The sequence below is a fragment of the Stegostoma tigrinum genome, chromosome 8 (assembly GCF_030684315.1).
Source record: "Stegostoma tigrinum isolate sSteTig4 chromosome 8, sSteTig4.hap1, whole genome shotgun sequence".
Classification (NCBI taxonomy): Eukaryota; Metazoa; Chordata; class Chondrichthyes; order Orectolobiformes; family Stegostomatidae; genus Stegostoma; species Stegostoma tigrinum.
The window spans coordinates 87,640,956-87,653,599 of NC_081361.1; the positions used below are offsets into that span (position 1 = coordinate 87,640,956).

The 12,644-nt window shown below is 40.8% G+C and overlaps 1 protein-coding gene and 1 long non-coding RNA gene across 5 annotated transcripts in view; one reads left to right on the forward strand and one right to left on the reverse strand.

Moving 5' to 3' along the window:
* The window catches only part of LOC125456128 (zinc finger protein 644-like), a 135,075-nt gene that overhangs the window by 14,371 nt on the left and 108,060 nt on the right, over positions 1–12,644 (forward strand). The gene's annotated exons all lie outside the window — the stretch shown is intronic.
* Positions 7,097–12,644, reverse strand: part of LOC132209910 (uncharacterized) — a 71,936-nt gene continuing 66,388 nt past the window's right edge. The window contains exon 3 of the long non-coding RNA XR_009446081.1: positions 7,097–7,490. This is a non-coding gene — a long non-coding RNA (uncharacterized LOC132209910). The remainder of the gene's footprint in view (positions 7,491–12,644) is intronic.

The window sequence follows — 12,644 nt, forward strand, 5'->3', positions numbered from 1 at the left end:
ACTATTTAGCAAGATAAAGCTGCATGGAGATGTGTACAATATATTAGTGTAGATGCAAGATTGGGTAAAAAATTGGAATTGGAGAGGAGGGATGGATAGCATTTTCATATTGACAAGTTGTGCCTAATGGATTGTCATAAGGATTAGTGCTTGGACTTTAGCTATTTGCAATCCTAAATGACTTGTACACTGAGCCCAGAAGTGATGTATCAAAGATTGTTGATGATACAAGGCTAATTGGGAATTAAAACTGACGAGAGCAGGATACAAAGAGATTATAGACAGGTGATGAGAAGCAAGGTGACAGATTGAATATTAAATGAGAATGCATGAAGATTTTTACTTTTGCAGTAGAAACAAAAAGCAGAATTTTTTTAAAGGTATGAAACTTAAATGTTGGTGCTCAGAGACTTCGATGCAGTCATGCGAGGGACAGAAAATTAGTATGCAGGAACAGCGAGTGACTGATGAGTTAAGTAGGATATTGGCCTCTATTGTAACGGGATTAGAGTACAAGAATTTTGTTTTTATTCATTCACGGAATGAGGGCGACGCTAGCTAGGCAACATTTATTGTCTATCCCTAATTGCCCACAGGGCAGTTCAGAGTCAGCCACATTTCTGTGGGTCTGGAGTCACTAGTAAGACTGACCAGGTAAGGATGGCAGTTTCCTTCCTTAAACGACATCGGAGTCAGCATAGCTTCGTGAAAAGGAAATGATACCTGACTAATTTATTAAGAGCTTTCTGAGAAAGCCTCAACCAGAGTGGATGCAGTAGAGTCAATAGATGTGCTGTATTTGGTCATCCAGAAGACATTTGACAAGGTACCTCACAAAAGATTGTCATACGATAAAAAACCCACAGTATTAAAGGTAGTATATTGGCATGGATAGAGAATTGGCTCATGGGCAGGAAACATTGTGATTGGGCAGAAGGGTTTTTTAAAATCAGATTGGTAACCCATGGCCATTGGGGTTCCGCAGGGATCAGTGCTGGGACCAGAGCTTATTTGCAATATTTGTTGACTTGGAGGAAGGAAATGAATGTACTGTAGCCAAATTTGCAGATGACTCAATAGGTGGAATGGCAGGTGGTGCGAGACACATGAACAGTTTACAAATATCTTGGTATGTTAACTAAGTTGTCAAAATGTTGGCTAATGAAGTATAAAACTGTAGAAAGATGCAACACAAAGGGACCTGGGGTTGGGGACCATTTCAAGCGCTTGGATTATGAGAGTATGGCAGTCTTACTGCAATTATACAAGGTGCTGGTGAGACCACATCTGATGTTCAGTGATAACAAAGTGTAGAGGTAGATGAACACAGCAGGCCAAGCAGCATCAGAGGAGCAGGAAGGCTGACGTTTCGGGCCTAGACCCTTCTTCAGACATTCATTTCTGAAGAAGGGTCTAGGCCCGAAATGTCAACCTTCCTACTCTGATGCTGCTTGGCCTGCTGTGTTCATCTAGCTCTACACTTTGTTATCTCAGATTCTCCAGCATCTGCAGTTCCTACTGTCTCTGAAACAATTTAACCCCATTGCCAAGCCTCTTCTAAGGATGCTTACCCTGAAGAAGTTACCCCCCTCTCTCTGGGGAAAAACCTCAGTGGATCTCTCTCCCACTGCGAGTCTCTCGTAATCTCTTCGGCCTTGAAACTGCTTGACCATGTCCTGAAGCAAATCAGGTACTGTAGCCACATCACCTTTCTCAGTACCTGCCTACGGAACCAGATCATCCCCAATGGAGTACAGTCCATTTCTGAAGAAGGGTCTAGGCCTGAAACATCAGCCTTGCTGCTCCTGTGATGCTGCTTGGCCTGCTGTGTTCATCCAGCTCTACACCTTGTAATCGCCCATTCTCCAGCATCTGCATTTCCTACTATTTCCATTACTAACTACTATGCAGTTTTGGCCTCTGTATTGGAGGAAAGATATCATTTCATTAGAATCAGGTCAGAGAAGGTCCACTAGGATGGATGATCCTTGGTATTGAAGGACTGTCTTATGAGCAAAAGCTAAACAGGTTGAGATTTTCCTCATCGGAGTTTAGAACAACGAGAGGTGGTCTCATTGAAGCATAAAGCATTCTTAAGAGGCTTGACAGGGTAAATGCTGAGAGGATGTTTCCCATCTAGGACTAGAGACAAAGCCTCAGAATTAAGGGGTAACAATTTAAGACAATTTAAATCACGTGAAATACGGAAGGAGAGGATCAAATATGAAGGTAGGCTAGCTAGTAATATTAGAAATGACAGTAAAAGCTTCTTTCAATACATAAGAAACAAACAAGAGGCAAAAGTAGACATTGGGCCGCTCCGAATTGATGCTGGAAGGCTAGTGATGGGAGATAAGGAAACAGCTGAAGAACTGAATAAGTACTTTGCGTCAGTCTTCACAGTGGAAGACATGAGTAGTATGCCAACAAATGGGGATTGTCAGGGGGCAGAGTTGAATATGGTAGGCATTACAAAAGAGAAAGTGCTAGAAAAGCTAAAAGGTCTAAAAATTGATAAATCTCCTGGCCCTGATGGGCTACATCCCAGATTTCTGAGGGAGGAGACTGAGGAAATAGCAGAGGCTTTGGTTATGATCTTTCCCAGACTCCAGTGACTTTTGAAAGTCCCAGATGATTGGAAAATTGCTGTTGTAACCCCCTTCTTTTAAGAAAGGATCAAGGCAAAAGATGGAACATTATAGGCTGATTAGCCTAACCTCGGTTGTTAGTAAAATTTTAGAATCCATTATTAAGGATGAGATTTCTAAATTCCTGGAAGTGCAGGGTCAGATCAGAACAAGTAAACATGGATTTAGTAAGGGGAGGTCGTGCCTGACCAACCTGTTAGAATTCTTTGAAGAGTTAACAAGTAGGTTAGACCAGGGAAACCCAGTAGATGTTACCTATTTAGACTTCCAAAAGGCCTTTGACACAGGGCCTCACGGGAGGCTGCTGAGTAAGGCGAGGGCCCATGGTGTTCGAGGTGAGCTACTGGCTTGGATTGAGGATTGGCTGTCTGTCAGAAGGCATAGAGTGGGATAAAAGGCTCTTTTTCGGAATGGCAACCGGTGACAAGTGACATCCTGCAGGGTTCAGTGCTGGGGCCGCAGCTGTCCACTTCAATATATTAATGATCTGAATGAAGGGACTTGGGGGAATTCTGGTGAAGTTTGCTGATGATACGAAGATCGATGGACAGGCAGGTAGTACTGAGGAGGTGGGGAGGCTGCAGAAATATTTAGAGAGTTTAGGAGAGTGGTCTAGGAAATGGCTGATGGAATTCCATGTGAGCAAAAGTGAATTTTTGCACTTTGGAAAAAAGAATACAGGCATGGACTATTTTCTAAATGGTGAGAAAATTTGTAAAGCAGAAGTACAAAGGGGTCTGGGAGTGTTGGTCCAGGATTCTCTGTAGGTTAACTTGCAGGTAGAGTCCGTGATTAAGAAGGTGAATGTAATGTTGTTGTTTATCTCATGAGGGTTGGAATATAAAAGCAGTGATGTCCTAATGAGATTTCATAAAGCTCTAGTTAGGCCCCATTTAAAATACTGTGTCCAATTTTGGGCCGCACACCTCAGGAAGGACACACTGGCCCTGGAGCGTGTCCAGCGGAGATTCACACGGATGATCCCTGGAATTGTAGGATTAACGTCCGATGGACGGCTAAGGATCCTGGGATTGTATTCGTTAGAGTTGAGAAGGTTGAGGGGAAATCTAATAGAAACTTACAAGATAATGCATGGCTTAGAAAGGGTGGATGCTAGGAAGTTGTTTCCGTTTGGTGGGGAGACTAGTACCCGTGGGCACAGCCTTAGAATTGAGAGTGTAAATTTAAAATGCAAATGAGGAGACACTTCTTTAGCCAGAGCGTGATGGGCCTGTGGAATTCATTGCCGTGGAGTGCAGTGGAGGCTGGGACGTTAGATGCCTTCAAGGCAGAGATCGATAAATTCTTGATCTCACAAGGAATCAAGGGCTATGGGAAGAGTACAGGGAAGTGGAGTTGAAATGCCCATCGGGCATGATTTAAATGGCGGAGTGGACTCGATGGGCTGAATGGCCTTACTTCCACTCCTATGTCTAATGGTCTTATGGTCTTTCGACTCCAGATACTGACCGAACCAGGCTTTTGTATAGCTTGAGCATAACTTCACGGTTCTTGAACTCAGTCCATCTGTTAATGAAAGCTGACACACCATATACCTTCACAACTCTATCCACCTGGGTGGCAGCTTTCAGGGAACTGTAGATATGAACCCCAAAATCCCTCTTCTCCACACTGCCAAGAAGCTTTCCGTTAACCCTGTATTCTGCTTTCAAGTTTGTCCTTCCAAAATGAATCACCTCACACATTTCAGGGTTAAACTCCATCTGCCACTTCTCAGCCCAGCTCTGCACCCCATCAATGTCCTTTTGTAACCTAGGACAGCCCTCCACACTGTTCACAATGCGACCCATCTTTGTATTGTCTGCAAACTTGCTAATCCACCCTTCCACTCCTTCATGAAAGTCCCTTCCAAAAATCACAAATGGAAGAGGACCCAGAACAGATCCTTGTGGTATATGGCTCATAACTGAACACCATGTTGAATATTTTCCATCCACTACCTCCCTTTTGTCTTCTCAGGGTCAGCCAATTCTGAATCCAATCTGCCACATTTTCTCCCATCTCATGCCTCCTTACCTTCTGCATGAGCCTACTATGGGGAACCTTATCAAATGCCTTAGTTAAATCCATGTATACCACATCCACTGCTCTGCCTTCATCCATTTGTTTGTTCACCTCTTTAAAGAATTCAGTAAGGTTTGTGAGGCGTGATTTACCCCTCTCAAATCCATGCTGACTATCAAGAATCAAATTGTGCCTTTCCAAGTGATCATAAATCCTATCTCTCAGGGCCCTTTCCAATAATTTGCCCACCATTGACGTTAGAGTAACTGGCCTCTAATTTCTGGGGTTATCCCTATTCCCTTTTGTTTTGAACAAGAGAATGATGTTTGCCTCTCTCCAGTCTTCCAGCACTATACCCATGGACAGTGAGGATGAAAAGATCATCGCTGAAGGCCCTGCAATCTCTTCCCTTACTTCCCATAGAATCCTTGGATAAATCTCATCAGGGCCGGGAGATTTATCTACCCATAAGATCCTCAAAATTCCTAGTACATCTTCCTTACTAACATGACCACCTCTAGCCTACCAGCCTATTTCACACTGTCAGCCTCTACAACTAGATCCCTCTCAGTTGTGAATACCGAAGAAAAGTATTCATTAAGGACCTTTCCCTCTCTTTAGGCTCTGCACAAATTCCCTTTACAATCCTTGATTGGCCCTACCCTCTCTCTGTTCATTCTCTTATTCCTCACGTACGTTTAAAAAGCCTTGGAGTTTTCCTTGATCCCATCTCCAAGGTTTTCTCATGCCCCCTTATAGCTCTCCTCAGCCCTTTCTTCAGCTTCTTCCTGGATAACTTGTATCCCTCTGAAGCCTTTTTTGTTCCTTGTTTCCGAAACCTTACATCAGCATCCTTTTTCCTCTGAACCAGTCATTCGACTTCTCGAACCAATGCTGCCTCATTCAACTGCATCTACCCTGCTTTTAGGGACAAACGTATCGAGCACACGCAATATGCATTCCTTAAACAATCTCCACGTTTCTATGGTGCTCTTCCCTGACATTTTCTGTTCCCATTTTATGTTGCCCAGCCCTTGCTAATAGAATTGTAATTATCCTTGCCTCAATTATATACCTTACTGTGCTGTATGTACCTGTCCTTTTCCACGACTATAGTAAAAGTAACAGTTCTGATCGCTACCGCCAAAATGCTCTCCTACTAACGGGACTTGACACTTGGCCGAGTTCATTGCGAAGCACCAAACCCAAAGTGGTCTCTCCTCCTGTTGGTCTATCTACATACTGTGTCAGGAATCCTTCCTGATCGCACTGGACAAAATCCACTCCATCTAAACTATTACAACTAAAATATTTCCAATCAATATATGGAAAGTTAAAGTCACCCATGACTACAACCCTGTGACATCTGCACCTTTCCAGTATCTGCTTCCCAATCCGCTCTGCTTCTCTGCAACTATTAGGGGGTCTGTAAAAACCCCCAGTACCCAAAATGACTCTTACAACTTATAGTTACAAGTATACAGTTACAAGAATGGTCAAATGTAACCAGTGGACGAGTATTAACTCTGAATTATCAAACTTACTTTTGTTGTAAAAATGGAAAATGCTGGAAGTTTTCAGTAAGTCTGATGGCATATTTGGATGCAAAAGAAAGGCAGCATTTCAGTTTGATAACTTCTTAGCCAAACTGAAAATTGTTACAGTTGTGCCACTTTTAATTTAAAAATTCCACATTTAATATCTCTTCTATCCAATATTGCTATATCCTGGGTTTACTCAGAGTACCATAATACAAAAAGTGTAAGCCTATGTAATAAGTTTTTGACCATTCTTCTCATCTTTTTTGACACAAAATTATGCAAGCAAGTTATTTTTGATAGCACAAACTGGCATAATTTGTTAAGCAACCAGCTCTCTTGCAGTAGTAAATTCCTCTTGTATTTTAATGAGCTGCAGGTTAGTTGATATGACCCCTAAAATCACGTGAAAATATGTAACTATAGAGAAAAGACTTTACATAACCAGTTTTACTGGATAATGAAAGGCATATCCCTAAGGAATTTTTAGTGTAGTGTAGATGCAGGAATAAACCTGCGTTCAAATTAGAAGCAGAGTCTGGTTCCTCAAAACTGGCCATTCAGTAAGATCTCGATTGATCAGTTGTTTTAAATTCATTCCTGTCTGCTCATAATAACCTTTTAGCTTGTATTTAGACCAGGGAATCTGACTACCTTCAATACTTATTTTAAAAAAACGGACATCCACCCTCTTCTGAGGTAGAGCGTTCCAAACTTGCACAATGCTGTAAAAGAAAAGAAAGTCCAAAAAGAGTCACCCCAGAGTTTTGAACAGTGCCTCCCAGTTCTGGATTTATCCATTTTTGAAAAGTTTTGATAGGATTTGGGCATTGTTGGATAGGCATTAATTGCTTACACGGCAGTTTAAGAGTCAGTCATGTTGCTCTGGGTGTGGAATTGTGTTGGCCAGACCAGGTAAGAATGGCGGATTTGTTTCCCTAAAGGTCGAGCAGATCAGATGGGGTTTTTATTGCAATTGATTAGTTGCAATTAAACTAACATTTACTTGCAGTCTACTGTTCGATTCAAATTTCACCATCTGCCACGTCCGGAGAACTTCAGGCTGAAGTTCTAAGTTACTAGTTCAACGACCCTACCACCACATTAGTACCTCCCCTTGTCAAGACTGTTCGGGACCTTTTATACTTCAATCACTTAATTCCTTGCTCTTCTAGACTCCAAGAATTGAGATCCATTTCATCAAGATTAAATGTAGGGGCAGAATTTTCCATTTAGGGTTGGAACTTGCTTTTCCAGGTTCCGACTCCATTCTGATGAGCTGTAAATTAAATTGGAAGGTTCTTTAGCTGTCTGAGGATAGCTGGAACACAGTAAAATGTACAACTGAGTTAAAAACTTTGCATGCAAAAATAAATCAGCTGAAATAACTACCAATGGGTTAACACCATAGTTGACAAAGGCAAAGTTTATTTTTGATCTGGAATTATACTGATATCTTGTGGCAAAGAACTGCCAGTTGATTATTTCATGAGTATTATTTTAATTTCTTACATTTTTAATGGTCCCTATCATTATCTAAATGTTTTAATGTGAGATCAGATTATTAAATTCGAGAATCCAGAAAAAAAACTGCATTCATTTTGCGGTCCTGCTATAATTCCTCGGTTGTTGCTTGTTAATTTGCCATATTGTGCAAAGGTTTCCAAGTCTAAAGATATCAGTTTGCAATTGTTAACAAATGAACAAAACCATTATTAAATCACAAGCAACTGCAGTAATCATTAATTGGTAGCAACCAGTATTTAGAGTTGACAGATTGGACGTAATAACAAGGGGAACAAGACATTGATGGGAGCAATCTATAGGCCCCCTGACAGTGGCTGTAGTGTAGAACAGAGAATAAATCAGGAGATAATGAGAACTTCTTTTTCTTTCAAATGAGGCAGTATTTTAATCTTCTACGTGGGAAAATCGAATTGGAAAAGATAGCCATAAGGAAGAATTCATATTCGAGACATCTTGTTCTAAGAACCTGTTGGGGATCAGACTAATGTATATAATGAGGTCCTGACCCAAATGTCGACTTTCCTAATGCTCTGGTGCTGCCTGACCACCTGTGTTTCTCCAGCTCCACACTGTGTTGTCAGTATAGGTAATGACACTGTTTTAAGTGCATGATCTCTGAGTCAAACATCCCTCTGAAAATAGTGACCATGACATGGCAGAATTCTGTTGAGTTTTGTTCAGTCTTGGGTTGGGAGCATGAATGCTAACCTTAAATTAAGGGAATGACTGAGTTGGGGTCGGCTGGAATTAAAGTTTAATGGAAAAAAAAAAGTTTGAGGAATGATGGTAGATGTTTAAGAAGATTTAGTTTATGACTCTCAAATGTTGTTTCTCAGTGAGGAAGAAGGATTTTAAGAAGAGGTCAGAAAATCTTTGGTTAGTGAAGTTAGGGATAGCATCAGATTGAAAGAAAAAAGCATACAGTGCAAAGATTAATAGAAAGTAAGATTGGAAAATGATTTAAAACCAACAGGATGTGACCAAAAGAAAATTGAGGAAAAATGAATAAACTAAGCGTAAACTAACAAATGACATAAAAATGCGTAGTAAGAGCTTCTTTGAATATGTAGTAAGGAAGAGAGAGATAAAAATGAACAAAGATCACATGAAGAATTAGGCTGGGAAACCAGGAAATGGCTGAAGAATTGAAGAAATACATTTCCTTAAACCTTGAAGACTGATGCACTAATATTCCCGGAAAAATTGCCTGATAATCGCTGTCGGGGAGGTAATAAACAATAAAAAGCACCAGAAGAAAAGTATGAAGAAAACTAATGGGGCCAAAGGCCCCTATGTCCCTTGAGCCTGATGTGTTATAACCTAGGATATTAAAGGAAGTAACTGCAGAGATGGTGGACACACTTGTAACCTTCCAAGAATCCTTAGAACCTGGAAAAGTCCCAGAGGATTGGAAAGCTGCTGGTGTAACACCCTTATTCAAAAATGAAGGGAGATTTTAAAATAAAAGGTAAACATAGGCCATTAGTTTAATATGTCATCAAGAAATTGCTAGAATTTACCTTTTTAAAAATAGCAAAGCATTGGCAAGTGCATCGTATAATCAAGTAGGGGTTGTCATTGCTTCGTGAAAGGGATATTATGCCTGAGCAATTTATTTGAATTCTTTGGTGAAGTGACAAGCAGGGTAGATGAAAGACGACGAGTAGATTTTAAGCTGGATTTCCAGGTGTTTGATTTTAATTAAAAAAAAACACAGGTTAGGCTACTTAGTAAGAAAAGAACCAATAAGGTTGTAAATTGTAATATAACATGGACAGGGAATTAGCTAATTAATGGCAGACGTAGCGATAGATGACATAAGGGAGCCATTTTTCAGGATGGCAACCTGCACCTTGTGGAGAGGCACGAGTTGGTACTGGAGCCACAAGCAGCTACGTTGTATAAACACAAGAAGAATGAATGACATTTTGGCAGGTTTGCAGGTGAAACAAACCTAGGTGGGAAGGCAAGTGGTGAAGATGGTAGAGTTTTCAGAGGGACTTAAACGGTTTCATGAGTGGTCAAACACTTGGCAGATGGAACATAATATGGGGAAAAGCAGGTCATTCAATTTGGGGGAAATATAGAACATTATTTAAATAGACAAAGAATGCAGAAAGCTACAGCACAAGGAGATTTTGGGGTCCATGAATATCAAAAAGCTGGTCTCTTGACCAACATACATGCAATTCATTAAGCTCAGCTGTAAGTGTAGTTGGCACAAGTGATTTCTTATTTCTGTTTCCGAAAGAAATACGTAAAGTGACATTTGGAATTACAATGGTAGTCGACCATTTATTTCAGCACTCTCTCATATGCAATTCTCCTCCATCAGTTCATAGAACAGCTATCCCTGAGAATTATCAGACAATGTAATATTTTCACGTGTGGACCTTTCTTCTCAACCAACTAGGTTCATGTGACCCCCTGACCCCCTTCTTGCTAAATACTTCAAGTTCAAACGGAACTTCCTGAAATGACTTCTAACCTGCCTGAGATTGACTATTTGTATGTTTTCTGTTTTCTTTTCTCTTTTGTTCGTTCCTTCTCTTGTGCTCTGTCTTTGCTGCACCCCAACCAGATGTGCATGCTTGCTCATTCTCCTAAAACTGGTTGTCTTGTTCATAGTTGCTGCCAGTGACCCTTGCTAGTGATAACTTGTGCAATATTCTGAAGGCAGGATCAGCTTACCAGTTGAGTGATGGATTGATGTGACTGTTAGTGATTGTGGTTCTTGATGTATGTACTGGCACAGGGAAAGATTTATAGATAGTTGCTACCAGCCACGTAAGCTTATCAAGAGTCCTGTCCACAGGAACAGAAGGAGGAATTGAGCTGGGGGTGAATTTGATATAAGCAGATGCTGTAAGCACCTTGGGTACAATTATTTCTGACTCTGAATTTTCTAAGTTATGATAATTGAAGGTATTTGCAAATATAAAATTCATAAATTATAAGCATTTTCCTTAAAAAATATTTATTCCTCAACCAGAATTAGGAAAAAGGCAGATTATCGAATCAGATATCTTGTTGCTGTGATAATTAGAAATATTAAAAAATTCAAACTTTAGCATCTCATTGATTTCACTGAGATTCTTTTCAGCGTCCAGTTGCAGTAAATGCTGACTGACAAGGGCTGGCTTGATACCACAGCTCATATGTGTGTGATCCACTGTTGTGTGGTCTGTATTTTAAATTTAAATACTTCCGGTCCAATATCCCCTAATCAAATTCAACGTGTAATCTGTTCTCGGTAAGGGAAAAATCTCTGTAAAACATGGAAATCACTCCAGACCTTGAAGGATCTTTGAAAAACCCTTGAGGGGACTTACTGAGCTGTCTGTGTAGTAAGGGCAGCTCTATTTTTCTCACAAAAAGAAAACCTGTTGCAGCAAAGAAATAGTCCATGATATCCTGCATGTGCAAATGCATTCTGGCAATGAAGACTGTGATACAACTAAGTACTATTGCTGGCCGCGACTGAATGCACTAGTGGTCATTTTATGTGTAATGTTACATTTGTACATATTTTGAAATCAATATTTTTAGATTACAACATACTTCTGGGCGCATGAGGGTTGAACCCCAATTTTCTTCACCAAGAATGGACACAATGTTTCTGTCCCATTAGACCACCTGTGTTGTATTTAATTGCTTTAATTTTTAAAATTTAATCTGCTTTCCAATCATGACAATACTGTGGCTTTAAGAGGTGTATTTTGTACTGGTTCGTTCTTTAAATGAAAAATGGTTGAGACCAAGGTACCAAGCAGCCTGCTCCAAAGTCAATAAAGTAAACAACTTGTGAGGCCTTGGTTTTTTTTAAATGTTGAAACAATATCCACCCAGGTGGATAAGGTTGTTAAGAAAGCATATGGTGTTTTGGCTTTCATTAACGGGGGGATCGAGTTTAAGAGCTGTGAGGTTATGCTGCAGCTCTACAAAACCCGGGTGAGACCACACTTGGAATACTGTGTCCAGTTCTGGTTGACCTATTATAGGAAAGATGTGGAGGCTTTGGAGAGGCTGCAAAGGAGGTTTACCAGGATGCTGCCTGGACTGGAGGGCTTGTCTTACGAGGAGAGGTTGACTGTGCTCGGACTTTTCTCTCTGGAGGGAAGGAAGAAGAGAGGTGACCTGATCGAGGTGTACAAGGTAATGAGAGGCATGGATAGAGTCGATAGCCAGAGACTTTTCCCCAGGGCAGGATTGACTGCTACGAGGGGTCATAGTTTTAAGGTGTTAGGAGGAAGGTATAGAGGCGACGTCAGAGGGAGGTTCTTCACCCAGAGAGTTGAGCGCATGGAATAGTTTACTAGTGGTAGTCGTGGAAGCAGAGTCATTAGTGACATTTAAGCGACTGCTGGACATGCACATAGACAGCAGTGAATTGAGGGGAATGTAGGTTAGGTTATTTTATTTTTTAGATTAGGACTATTCCACGGCACAACATCACAGTACGGGCCCTTCGGCCCATGTTGTACTTTTCTATCCATCAGAAGCAGCCTCAATGTGTGGTGCCCAGCTCCCACAGAGCCAGGTTTTTTTTTCTGTCTTAGTTTTCAGTAGCAGTTGCTGGAGTCTTGAATCTGGTTGTGGAAGGTCATATTCCTCTCTCTATTACAGCCAGAAGCTGAGGTTTTCTTCCTGCTGCTAGATTTGCATGTGAGATAATCTATGTTACTGACTTTGCCCTTGCCAAGGGTCTGTTTATGGGATGTCACAGTAAATTCGTAGTTAATACATTATGTTGTTGGCATTTTGATAGAGTTACCGTTAAATCAATTATTCTCTTCAATTTTGTTGGCATTTTAATTGGAGTGTATGAATAAAGTATAATTCCTTTTGAGCCTGGTAGTTTGACCAATCAAATTGTATCCAGAACAATAATACCTTACATCCCCTG